The sequence below is a fragment of the Pleurodeles waltl genome, chromosome 5, assembly GCF_031143425.1.
Source record: "Pleurodeles waltl isolate 20211129_DDA chromosome 5, aPleWal1.hap1.20221129, whole genome shotgun sequence".
Classification (NCBI taxonomy): Eukaryota; Metazoa; Chordata; class Amphibia; order Caudata; family Salamandridae; genus Pleurodeles; species Pleurodeles waltl.
Genome location: NC_090444.1, coordinates 1,851,343,625 through 1,851,357,268, shown reverse-complemented (window position 1 = coordinate 1,851,357,268; position 13,644 = coordinate 1,851,343,625).

Below are 13,644 nucleotides of genomic sequence, written 5' to 3'. Positions count from 1 at the left end.
GGAATATTGGGGCATTTGCGTGTGCTTTCTAGCCAATTGGGAAAAACCCTAGACGTACACTTCCTGCCTCTCAATAATTCAAATGGAGATACACCTGTAGTGGGGTGTGAGGTGGAGTGGTAGGCATTAACTTTATCTCTCAAATAAATCAACACATCTGTTCCAGAAGAAATTTTGGACTGAATGCCCTCTTTCAGGAAACGGTTTACCCTTTCAACTAGACCATTCGCAGAAGGACTGTACAAGGCTACTTGCAAATGTTTAATGTCATGTTTAATGAGGAAAGACTTCATTTCGTTGGAAGCAAAATGAGTGCCATTGTCTGTGACTATCTGTTTGGGAACTCCATCAACATAAAAGACATCCAGGAGGAATTGAATGACAGATTTAGTGCTAGCTGACTCTACGAAGGAGTAGTAAATCCATTTTGAAAAATAGTCTACAAGGACAATCGTGAACTTGTTATTGGAAGGAAGTAGGTTAAACGGACCCATGAAGTCCGACGCAACTTTCTTCCATGGTTGATCAGGAAAAGGTACAGGAAAAAGAGGTTTCACCACGGTTTTCCAATGCTTGTCTGAAACAATGCACTGAGGGCACAGATTTATAAACATAGAGACTTAGCTGTTGAGACCAGGCCACCAATAATGTTCCCTGATTTTTCTGCATGTGGCTGTGATCCCCAAGTGACCCTCATGTGCCAAAATGATCAATTTGTTTCTCAACTTCGAAGGCGGAATGAAACACCCACCTCTAACACAAATCCCATTTTCATTCGACTGTTCTGTAGAAATTTGGGCAAAAGGCCTCAAGGCAGCCTCAAGGTTACGAATGCGTGGCCAACCCTTATGTATATATGCCATGACCTTTGACAAAACTTAGTCGTGAGACATGGCTTCCAGCCATTCCTCTTCAGAAATGGCTCAGTGGGAATCTGAAATAGCATCTAAAATAGCAACAACGCACTCAATGCCTTCATCAGACACATCTATATCAGGTAGAGAAAGTCGTGAGAGACAATCAGCGTTGAAATTTCTTCCACCCTGTATGTAGTGAATGGAAAAATTATACTCCTGTAACTTGGATAGTAGCCGCACGAGACGAGCAGAAGCTTTGCCTAAACCATCTCCTTGAAGTAAGAAAACAAGAGGTTTATGGTCCGTGAACAGCTCAAATGAATTCCCCCACAGATAGGTTTTAAACTTCTGGACAGCCCAGACACAAGCTAATGCCTCCCTCTCTATGTAGTTTCTCTCAGCAATGGAAAGACTCCGAGGCGCAAAAGCAGTAGTGGTTTGTTTGCTGTCAATGATTTGGCCAAAAACAGCCCCAAGGCCTTTAAGACTTGCATCTACATTGATAAAACATTTTTTACCATGAACGAAAGGACTCAGGGCCGGAGCCTTTACCACCAGATTCTTGGCGGCAGAGAAAGACTCATCAATGTTGGGGGTCCACGTAAACTTGGAACCTTTTTTTTAGTAGATCCCTCATGGGTTGATCAATGGAAGCATAGTTGGGAACAAAACGTGCATAATATTCACATAGGCCTAAAAAAGACTTAAGGGAATCTTTATCAGTAGGTGCTGTGGCCTTGAGAATAGCTTCAACATTAGAACATTTAGGTTTGATACCTTCCGGGGAAATGGAGTTCCCAAGATAGCCGATTTGCTGTGTCAGGAATTTTCATTTTTCTGGCCTAACAGTGATTCCCCTATCACTAAGTATAGCGAGAACTTTATTCAAGACAACACAATGTTCATCTCTGCTCTTAGTGAAAACCAGGATGTCATCCTGAAATGCCTGCACATTTTGTAAATCCTTAAACAAGAAGTCCATGAGTCTCCGGAATACACTGGCTGCCGATGCCAGACCAAAAGGCAACCTTAGGTATTTGTACGCCCTAAAAGGAGTGACAAAAGTCGTAAGGTCCTGCGATTCAACACTCAACGTGATTTGATGGTAAGCAGCATGTAAATCAATGACAGAGAAGTATTTAGACTCTCCTATGTTAGCTAACATTTCGTGTATCTTGGGCAAAGGATGACAATCGATAAGGATATTGTTGTTCAGAGATCTGAGATTGACACACAAACGAAGCTCTCCTGATTTTTTTCTGGCAAGAACAATGGGAGATACCCATTCTGAGGATTCAGTGGGAGTGATAATACCTTCCTGTTCCAAATTCCTAAATAAAATCTTAAGATCCTCCCTAACACTAATGGGTACTGACCTGACTTTATGTGCAACAGGTTTGGCATTTGCTTTCAGTTTAATCTTGTGCTGGAAGCCCAAAATGGTGCCAATCTCAGACTTGAACAGCTTAGGAAACTTGGAAAGTAGAGAATTCATAAAATGGGAGTGTGATTCGTTGGAAAGCACTGGCACTTCACCTAAAACCACAGGGTCAGCATGACCTGGTTTGAGGTGAATGCCAAGCTTGGCTAAGTCCAGCCAACCAACGATGTCCCTGCCATAGATAGCTACATAGATTTTGGTGTACGTGCTCCTGCCCAAAATTTGCAGAGAGGCATAGAAAAAACCCAACAACTCAATCTCTTTATCTCCAAACGCCTTGGGGTGATTATCGGGATTTAACAAAGAAAAAGTAGAAAAACAAATGAAAGGTACTGTCTGATAAGATTGTAATGGGAGCACCTGAGTCAGCCATAACTGAAAGTGATCTACCGTCAATCAAGGCTGGGAAGAAAGGTCCCTTAACACTGCAGCAAGTAGAAGCATTGTCAATGGTAAGGACTAAATCAGAAAAACAATTAGAACAATCTTGGAGTTGAGATTCATGGAAGTCTTTAGAATTTCGAGAGGGACAGACCTCGACATTGTGTACCCTAACATTTGCATTGGGGGTAGAGATTTACAAACTGCTTGGAAATGTCCCACTTTTCTGCAACGCATGCATTTCTTGCCAATGGCTGGACAGGAAGGGTGATTTCCGAGATGATTGTGTGAACTGCATCTATAACAAACAGTTTTCTTTCTGTCTTTCACATTTCTTACAGCTGCAAAGGTAAAATCTCCATCAGGAATGCAAGAAATAGGTGAGTGACCTTCATGAGCATTGAGAGCTTGTGATGAAATAATGGATCTCTCAAAGCTCTTGGCAATGTCCATGGCTTCAGTAAGAGAAGGATTTCTGCATGTGAGAAGTCTTTCTTGTATTTTCTTTGAAAAGCAGTTAAACATGAACTGGTCTCTAATGTAAATGTCAACAGAGTTCTCAAATTCACAAGAAGCTGCTAAAATACGCAAAGCTGCAACATATTCTTCTACAGATTCGTCGCTAGATTGTTTGCGTTTGAAGAAACTATGCCTCTCCAACAATACACTCGACTCTTCAGAAAAATGTTTCCTTAACCTTTCAATGGCTTCAATCTAAACATTCCAGACACCATCCCCGGTGGGATTAGGAATTTGAGGGAGGTTGTCGAATACGTTTTGTCCTGCTACTCCCAGATGAGTAAACAATAGTGCAAATCTCCTGTGTGGATTTTATGAATGCCCATCTATAGCTGCTAGGTAGTTTTCAAAAATCTGTATCCAGCGTTTCCACTGTATTTCAGGTTTGCCAAGTCTAGGCAGAAAAGGGGGAGGATTAATTACATTCTGTGGTGATGCCATAGTCTATGCGAGAATATTAAGAAAAGGAAAAACAAAAATATAGAGATTAACAAAAAAAATTTGCTTCAATAAACAGTTGTGAAACTGTATTATTATTATTTTTTTTTAATTGGTGAGATGAATATTGTTTGCAAATGAAGCCCAGAGTGCCTGGAAACAGTCAATGTGAAGGAGGAAACAAGATCCAATGCTGCCGATGCAGGCGAAGAGATACGAGCAGGTCCAGCTGGAAGTTAAGCGTCTGCGAGCTGCGCATGCGTGTCAACGCACAAGAAAACAGATGCCAGGATACAAAGCACGAGACAGCGAGGAGGGGAGAATTCCGCAGGCAGGCTGTGCGCGTGTGCTCGCCCGCATGGCAGGAGACTAAGCACGAGCTGAACGCAGCGGAAGAAGCAACTGTCAGGGTAAAGAAAGTACCCAAATGAAAGTCTCCCCCAAAAGGCACCACAAACCTGGTTGTCTGCAGCTCCGTTTATGTAAAGGTTCAGATGAGGCGGTTCCGTTCGCGCTTGTGGCTCATTGAGGAAAAGATGGAAACCCCACTTCTGGTGCCACAAATGTGGCATCGGTGAAAGCAGAAGGAAAGACTTCTCGAGCGCCGGTAAGTCTTGAAGGAGTTTAATCAGATATTTTGGATGAGAAAAGCAGAGTAAATGAGCCACGGCAGCAGCGGTCATCCGGTGAGAGGTTCAGCAGAATAAATGCCTCTCACAGGCATACAAAAGACAACATTCCAAAGAATGTGGAATGCGGTCACATCAGAGAGAGAACTCTCTGACGCGACCCCAATCCACAACACATAAAATACACGTACACACACTACAGAAAGTCAACTGGTTGCCACCAAAATTCAAACTACTGAGGAAACCGAGGGCTCAGATGAAAATGTGCTTCAGTCACTATTACCGACCTATGACCAGCTTGGAGGTGTCCCTGACAATGATATGTTTCAGGAAGATTCCTTCTCAACCATCTGACGGGGATAAACCTTAGATTTAAATTACTAAGAAGCAGGACGCTGAAGTGCTACAGTCAGTGGTACCACTGCCAGAAAAAACATCATTGGCGATCATTGTCCGGAGAAGCCTGTGTCCAACTAACGTAACTGTGAACTATCATGCAAGCCACACTGGAGTCTTTACATTTGTCTGGGAGGATGTGGAGCCATCACCTATTATGACAATCAGTGACCACTTTGTAGAGAAGGTGGATTATCAATTAGAGATAATTTAGCCAGCTCTAGAACACTGTGTGAAGTGTTCCTCCTTGCATTTTCTGATTTTACAATGTACTGGGAAGGAGAAAAATACTAGTTTTAAGGTAATTTCCTAATTTTATTTTACTAGCCTAAGCAGTAAAATACTGGCTACTATCAAAGGGGAGTATGACAAATACATACAGTACCTACGGTTAACAGATATACTCCTAATATACCCCATTACTGGAAAGTTGAGAACTGCTGAATTATCATCTGACTTGATGTCAAACAGGAGAAAATGATCTTTTTAAACATGGTAGCCCTCGCCCACCAATCTAATGGCATGCTTCTCCTCATGCCAAGTGGCACGGGCTACCACCACACATGATGCAGAGGAGCTCTTGGAAGCTTTTGCAGTTAGCATCCTATGACGAATGTCTGTTTGGCAGGGTTGTGAATGATAGGCCACCTTGTCAAATGTTTATGCAGAGATTCAAAGCAGTTAAAAATACCTATGAGAACGGTCTCAAATTACTTTATTCCTGTCCCCAGAAAATAACTAAAAGCTCCCCCATTTCACAGGGTCGTAACCCATGTTGGCTGAAGAGGAGCCCTGTGACAAAGAGTGCCACCAGACTCGTGGGTGAAGACCACCGTCCTCAAAAGGATAACTTCCTCTTATTCACATCAGATCGGTTAATAATCAAACAGTTCAAAACACTCCCAGTCTATGTCCCTGTTAGAAATGGGGTTCATGGTTGACTGGGGTGGAAGCCCTGATTGAACAGTAACCACAATCCTAGTCAGGATAAGTCATAAACACACCCTAAACTAACCTGTGCTTACCCTCTGGCAGCTTGGCTCAGAGCTGTCAGACTCAACTTAAAGAGGCAATGTGTAAAGTGTGCAACACTTCAACCAGTAGAACAGTGAAAACACTACACAAAAAGATTGCACACAAGGTTAGAACAATAGCTCTTAATGTAATAAATAAAACAAGACCAAAATGACAAGAATCCAATAAGTAGAACGTGAGATATTAATTTGTAAACAATAAACTGTAAAATATTGCTTAGAAGCAATAAGTGCCTATTTGGGATATCTGGTCCTTCCGGACCGGGACAAAGACAAAAGTTCAGACTGACCGATATGGAGTGAGGGTCACATAGAGGGACCCCGTGAGGCCGGCTGAACAAAAGTATCTTGATCCTGGTTGCGACAATGAAGATGCAGGGTGCAGCTAAGCGATGAGTTGGTGCCGATCCCACAGTCGGGGTGATGGCTTGATTTTCTCCAAGCAACAATGGTGATGTGCCGGTTCTGAAGACGATGCACTGGTTCTGAGATGCAACAGTTCTGCAATATTGTGCTGGGTTTCTCCATGCAGTCAAAGTGACATGTCGATCTTCTCCACACAGTGGCAGCGATGCGTTAGTTCCGAAGCAGCAGTTCCAATGGTGCTGTGCTGGTTCCAAGTGCGATACACCTGTCCTGTCCCAGCAACCTTGGCCATGCGTCAGTTCTGCTCTTGCAACAGAGGGTGCATCAGTTCTGCTGGAACTAGCACTTTAGGCCCACTTCCCGTGGTCCAGACACAGAAATGGTGGTTAGAAGTCTGTTATGTCCCTGAGACTTCAGATCAGGAGGCTATTCAGCTAGCCATTGGAGTCTCTCTGGGTTCAAGTGATGCAGGTTCAGTCAGGCAGAAAGAGAAACAGGCAGCAGGGTAACACAGCAAGGCAAAGTTCTTCCAGAGCAGCAGTCCATCAAAGTGGCAGTCCTTTAGCACAGTAGTTCTTCTTGGAAGAGTGGTTTCATGTCCAGAAGTGTACCGAGCTAGTGTTGTCAGAGGTCCAGTACGTATACCCAGTAGTGCCACTGAATTGAGGATACTTCAGTGAAGTGCATAGAGGTCCTCCTTTTCTGCCCTGGCTCCAGACTCACTACAGGAGGCTATGCAGCCCTTTCTGTGTGGACAGGACACAGCCTACTCCTATGTAAGTGTGAGGCTGTGCCCACCTCCTCCCTTCCATCTCCCAGGATGGCCCATCAAGTCACACCTAAGCTCTGTTTGTGTGTGGCTCTCTACAACCCAGCTGTCACCCAACCCAGACAATGATCAGAGACAGGCAACAGACACTGAATGGCTAAAGTAAGAAAATACTAACTTTCTAATTGTGGCATTTAGAGAATTGCAATTTAAAATCTGACTTCACCATAAGTTGTGATTTTAAACTGTGATACCAGAGACACCAGATTTGGAGGCCGTATCTCAGTTGGAAATTACACTTATAAAATGTAATAAGATAATACCAATGTTATCCAATGGGCGCAATAGGCCTTGCGATAATGAAAAACAAATTTAAGAGTGTTTCACTACCAGGACATGTAAAACATAAAAGTACATATCCTGTTTAAATACACTGCACCCCGCCCTTGGGCTGTCCTTGGCCTATCTTAGGGGTTACTTACATGTAGTAAAAAGGGTTAGGCCTCGCAAGAGATTTAACTTGCCAGGTCGACATGACAGTTTAGTACTGCACACACAGGCTCTGCAATGGCAGACCTGAGACATGGTTAAAAGACTTCTTAAGTGGGTGGCACAAACAGTGCTGCAAGCCCACTAGTAACATTTAATTTACGGGCCCTGGGCACATGTAGTGCACTAGGGACTTATAAGTACAGTAAATATGTAGTCAATGTTAACATGCTTAGAGGAAAGAGAGCATGCACTTTAGCTCTGGTTATCAGTGATAAAGTGCAAAGAGTCCTATAGCCAACAAAAACAAGGTCAGAAAAAGTTGAGAAGGAAGGCAAACATTTTGGGGTGACCCTTCAGGAAGGCCATTTTCTAGCAGTACCTTTGGTGTATTTCATATACAGTAAAATACTTGGTGAAGACGGTAAAATAATGGCCAGGTGGCAACCCTACCAGACAATAAAAATGCCCAGCAAGCTGGTAATCTTGTGTCACGTTCTTGCAATTCAAAGGAAATTGTGCTATATTTTCTTGACAGGTACAAAATGAGTCTGCTAGCTATGCTAAAACCATCAGACTTGATCTCTCACATTTTTAGAGTTAATCGAGGCCCTGACCTGGGTAGTAACAACTGGATAAGAATCACCAGAGGCTCCTAGGTTGCAAAAGCAATATACACCTGCTAAAATGCCGGGTGAACCAGCTGTCAATGGCCAAATTGTGGCTATGTTTTGTCACTACTTTAATGGTGCAGTGGAAGAGAAACAAATATGTATGGCACAGAACAGACTTATGTCTCCTCCCAAATCTCTTTGCAAGTTAATGGCACTAATAACCCCAGAAAAACAAAACTAAGGCTGATCTGTACTGGGCAGCTGATCAGAAATTCTTACAAAGTGGGAGGAAGAGATCTTTCTATCTCTGAAATTTTAAAAACCTTTAAAGGTAGTTAACTTTGCTATCTGAAGGGCAGTTCTCCTAATGGGAATGCAGATGCACATGAAATAAATGCAAGAAGAACACAATGCCCAGATGGGACCTCATGGAGTTTGGGATGGCAAGCTACTGAAGGGTACTGTCACCAGGTCTGTACAGTAGAAGTATTTCTGACTTGTGGATCGAGCACAGAAATGGAATGAAGCCAGAACACATACAATCGAGCTGGAAAAAAAAAGTAAGTAGTAAGTAAGAGAGATTATGAAGAAAACTGCACTGCTGGCTCTCACCAAGCTGGGCCGACAACCAAACCTAGAAGGTAATAAATACACCTCAGCCGTGTTTAGAGGGACCTTTGATGTTGAGTATTGGAATTAGGGGGACTGTAGTGCCCATGGATTCTGGAGTGGGCATTTCAGATTGTGGAAGGAAGAGGGTCGAAGAATGAGTCGAACAATCTGTAAGGGAGAAAATAAAGAAATTAAATCCTAACTTTTTGCTGCAAAGTTGAAGTAGGAAAGGGCCATAACCACCCGAAACTGGAGTGGGTTGCTCTGCATACCTATTGACTCTCCAATGAAGGTGAAGTCAGAGGTTTAAGTTTAATTAAAGTTTATAGAGACTTAACTATGGGTGATGACATAGGGTCGATGGAGGTTGGGGGAGCGGTGCACCGTGGGCATATTCGTCGTGAGGAGAATGACCTTGTCTCAAAAGAGGTTTACACTCACTAAAAAAATGAGTGTGAGTTGAAAGGTATGGCTCCATTACATTATGCTTTTGAAGTTACAAACTCCCTGATACAAATGCTGATTTTAAGATTCAAAATTGGTTTACTCTGAATTAGAGTGTTTATTATATGAGAGGTCAGGTTGATAAATGAAGTCATTTTATAGGAGATTGTTACTATTCTTGATTTAAACAAGAAACAGGAGTATTTATCATGGGTGAGTCTGTGATCTCACTCCTGCCTCTCCAGGCATCTTCAGTCAGCTCAAGTCCAACATGGGCAGGTTAGTACTCGGCTATTAATAGTTCTATCGGACTCAAAACAGAGAAGAACAAACTACATGGAGGGTGCGTGCAGGCATCATCTTATTTTTCATTTTAAATGAAGTTTTCAAATAAAAGACACCGACAAACTAAATGTCACTTCCAGGATCTTCAACTGCCTTTGATTAAGGCACGACCCGTCAATGCATCAACCACAAGATGTGCGGATCTGTGCATGCGCGGAGCTACAGACAAGCTGTACGCGCTTGACTTCTTGGCTCCAGTGCATTGCTCTAGGCGCTGTGTTCCTGCTGCCCCGTGAGACCATGCTTCCGCCTTTGCTCGCCTCGGTTGCTGTGACCACCCTGGTCCTTCCCCTTCTATATTTTCCTTCTCCCCTGTAGTATTGGGGGCCCTCATGCTGCAATAAAGGTGACACGGACACAGCAGTACTGGGTTCTATAACTGGCCTTTGGCACATGCGCCCCGCCCTTTTTATTAGCAGGGTCACCTGACTGGTGATGCCTGTGATGGATGGGTGTGGGTGTGGAAGCCAGCCCTCAGCAGAGTGGCTGGTGGAAACACTAGAACGGGTCCAGTAGGACACTACATCCCTCCCAAACTTTATTGAAAAGGAAAACAAACTAAGTGCAACCAGTGGGAGAGAAAATATCAACTATAAACAATCACTGAGTCTCTTCAGGCGGTCCGCCGGACATGCGGCATGGAACAGGTACAGCTGGGCACTCGGCAGCTCGGCACACCTTGGTTGTTTAACCAGACTGCTCTGAACACGAATGGCAGTGTGTATGAAGTCAGGATGCGTCATTCACCTGTCCATGACATCTCAGTTCGCTTGGGGACTGTCGGTCCTGTCCCACCAGGGCTCACAGTGTCGGAGTTCGATGCGGGTTCATCAGGAGCAGTCGGGAGTCCACTTTAAAGATCTCTAGAAGGTGTTCTGCCTCTGGGGACAGCACACCTCCAAACACTGCAAATGACCTGGATGAAAGAAGCGTAGTTGGTGAAAGCCTGGTGCATCCCGACGTTCACTGGCAGAGTAGTGTCAGACATCCCTCCCGTGCCAGAACTCCATCGGATAGGAGCCTACTCGAAGAAGCCCTTTGGCGGGCTGCCACTGGACTGTGTGGACTATGCCGATCGCAGGCCTAGCGAATGTGTCGATGAGGAACTGCCCACAGGACCACATCCCACTTGCGCATGGAGCCACAAAGGTGGTTGTCGCGGGGTTGGTGTGCTCAGGCCGTCAGGACTCAGGTGATCTGGCCTTAGTGCAATAGTCTTTGGGAGACCAGTCTCTGTCTGTGACCTCCATGCACCCCAGTGCCTGTTGTGGAGCTACCTCAGACACATCTCTTGTGGAAGGATTCCTCTCTCATCGGAATTCCCCTGAGGCCCTTGTCCCTGGATTGCCACAGGACCACGTCCAATCCTCGTGCAACCCCAAGGGTGGATGATCCGAATTGTCTGGTCTGCTCTGATCAGCAGGCGTCCGGTTCACGGGTTCTCGTGGCAGGTGTTCAGTGGGCAGCCTCCAACGGTGCCGGGGATGCTTTGTCAACGTTGGATCTTGTTGCTGACTTTGGCTCCACTCGGGTGGTGCTGTGCTCCTTCGGGGGTTGGGTGCTGCACCTCATGATGATGATCTTGTTACATCTTGCAGAAGATCAACAGGTGGCAGTGTCTTCTCTGGCGAAAGGATGACTTGAGGAACTTTGTGGCCACTGGCGGTTCTTGCCTGGCATGTGCAGTTGGGACCGGGGATGCCATTGTGGTCAAGCAGCCGGTGACAGGTGGCAGGATGATCGAGTTGGGAAGCGTGAGGCCTGGACGCGGTTCGCGCATGCTGGCGGCTTACAGTCGGTCCACCCTAGGAGCTGTCTCCAGTGACATCTGCTCAACCCGGTGGCTGTCATGTAGTGATGGATGTTCTCTTGTCTGTTGGCACGAGTCCTCAGTCTTATCGCTCTCCTTTCGCTTGCGCACCTGTGATGGTGTTGATTTTCAGTATGACAGGTCTGTCACACCTTTTCTCTCTTCACCCATTCACTTCGTGGCGTCGGGCCATGTGCTTCTCTCCTCTTTCCTCCTCGATGTGGCACTGTGCCACAGGTCCCATGTTGCGCCACATGGATCTTTCGCTGGTGTGCGTGCTGTAACTCTGCTGGTGTGTCGTCTTCTGTCACAGCCTCTTGCAGGCTGAGTCCTGTTAGTAGGACTTGATCCGCTCTCCTGACAGACCCCGCCCAGGTCTGGTCCGTTAAGGGATCTTCTTGGTGGTCCGCTCTCTGACTGGAGGGTCACTGTCCTCTTCTCTGCATCTTCATTCGAGAGCACCACTCTTGCGCCTCAAAACTGCGCTGTCGCAGCACTTGTTCCTGCCTCCGTCTGGTTGGCAGGGTTAGTCAGTTCTGCTGACCGGCTGAACGATGGGCCAAAGGTGCCCATCTTGTGTTGTGGTATGGCCGGCTGGGGCGTCCTCTTCTCCTTGGGGTTGTATCATGCTTTCAGAGGGTCACTGTCTCTCGGGCTCCTACCCGTGTTGTCAGGTTCACCGGTGCGGCCCTCTGCGCACCTCTGACATTGTCTCTTTCCTTCATGGGTGCCTTTCGTTGGCGCCTGGTGTGCCTATTCTCCTGGCTTGAGGTGATGTCCTTCACCGCTGAGGGCATGGGGTGCTCTTTTATCATTGGAGGCGGCAGCGGCAGACGGCTGCTAGGTGTTGTGCATGAAATACGCGTTCTTCTGGTGCCTCATGTGCCACTTGCATGCTTCTCACTCTTTTGCTGCTCAACTGGGGAAGCTGCAGTCTTTGCCTTCACTGTGCAAGGTTGCACATGTCTCTCGCCGTGGCAGTCAAAGTCTGGGGGTGCTGCTGCCCTCCATCTGGGGGCACGGCAAGTATCTTGGTACTGCAATTTGTCTTGGCCAATGCCTGTTTTATTTTTGATAAAAGATGCAGTACCTCTATTTGTCTACTAGAAGGCACTGCAGCAGCACTTCTCTCCCTCTAGCCATGTCCTTGTCTCTATGGCTGCCTGCTCTTTTCCTCAGTGAAAATGCTGGGGAGGAGCCATGCTGTACAGGAGCTGGGCTGCAGCTCACCTCTACAGGTAAGTGCTGCTTCTTTTTCTCTTCTTCTTTTCTCTCTTTTTTTTTAAAATCAACCTCGCGGTGAGGAGGAAGGCACTTGCTGTGGGGGGTCAGCATTCTATGTAGGCGTTGCAAGCCTGTAATGAGGCTTGTTGCTTGTGGGGGCGGCCCTGGGAACTTCTCACATCTTTCGGTGCAAGGCAGCGCTGTTGTGATTTCCTCCTCACGGCCATGGCGGACTTTCCTCTACCGTGGCACTCGCAGGCTGCCCTTGGAGAATTGCTGGGGGTGGAGGGGGGCAGGAGTTGCCCTTCTTTAGGGGTGCCTCATGCCTGAGGCAGCGTGTCTTGATTCCTCTGCTCCTCCTCTGCTCTTACCTAAGTACGTGCAGTTTCGGCTGCCCCTGCCCGTGAGCAGGGGGGTCCACTCTGTGGCGCAGTCGCTTCCCCGAAGCTTCTCCTCCTAGGCATTACATGTAGCCTTGTCTCAGTGGAGGGGGGTTACCTCTGTTGAGACGTTCCCTCTCCTCTCTCGCTGGTATGCAACCGGCGGAGGCTCACACGGGCGGTAGCTGTAGGCGGGCTGGATAGGGCGTCACGGCCCCGGAAGACCGCTTCCCATTCTATGGGCCCATCTAGGTGTGGTCTCTCTCTCATTGTGCACCGGAATGCGGCACAGGCAGCCGCAAGTCAATGGGTCCCTGTCTCACCTGCATGTGGGACTTCATGTGGGACTTCAGCAAGCCGGCTGCGTCCCTCTTGCTAGGCCTCGTTTTTCTCTCTTCTGCCCACAGGCTCACCTCATGTCTGGTGGGGTCCCGTACAGCGTTCTTGACCACGTACTGTCTTTCGGGGTCGTGGCAGGCTGGTGGTTGCTGGGCACCTCACTGAGGGGCCTGCTTCCCAAGCTGGACATCGTGCTGGCAGTGGTCACAGGAGTGCCTCATTCGAAGGCTACTCTTCCCCCCCATGAGCAACATTAAAGTTGCTGCCAGCGGCCACGTGGGTTCAGACCCACTCATCGCCATTGTAGTATTGGGGGCCCTAGGCCCTCAATCAATCAATCATTTGTTAAGCGTGCTACTCACACGCTAGGGTCTCAAGGCACTGAGAGGAGGGGGGAAGAGGTACTACTGCTCGAACACTCAGGTCTTGAGGCATTTCCTGAAGGTCAGCAGGTCCTGGGTGTGTCGTCGGTGGGCGGAGAAGGAGTTCCAGATCTTGGTGGCGAGGTAGGAGAAAAATTTTGCGCCGGCTGTAGTTCGGTGGATGCGAGGGACGGT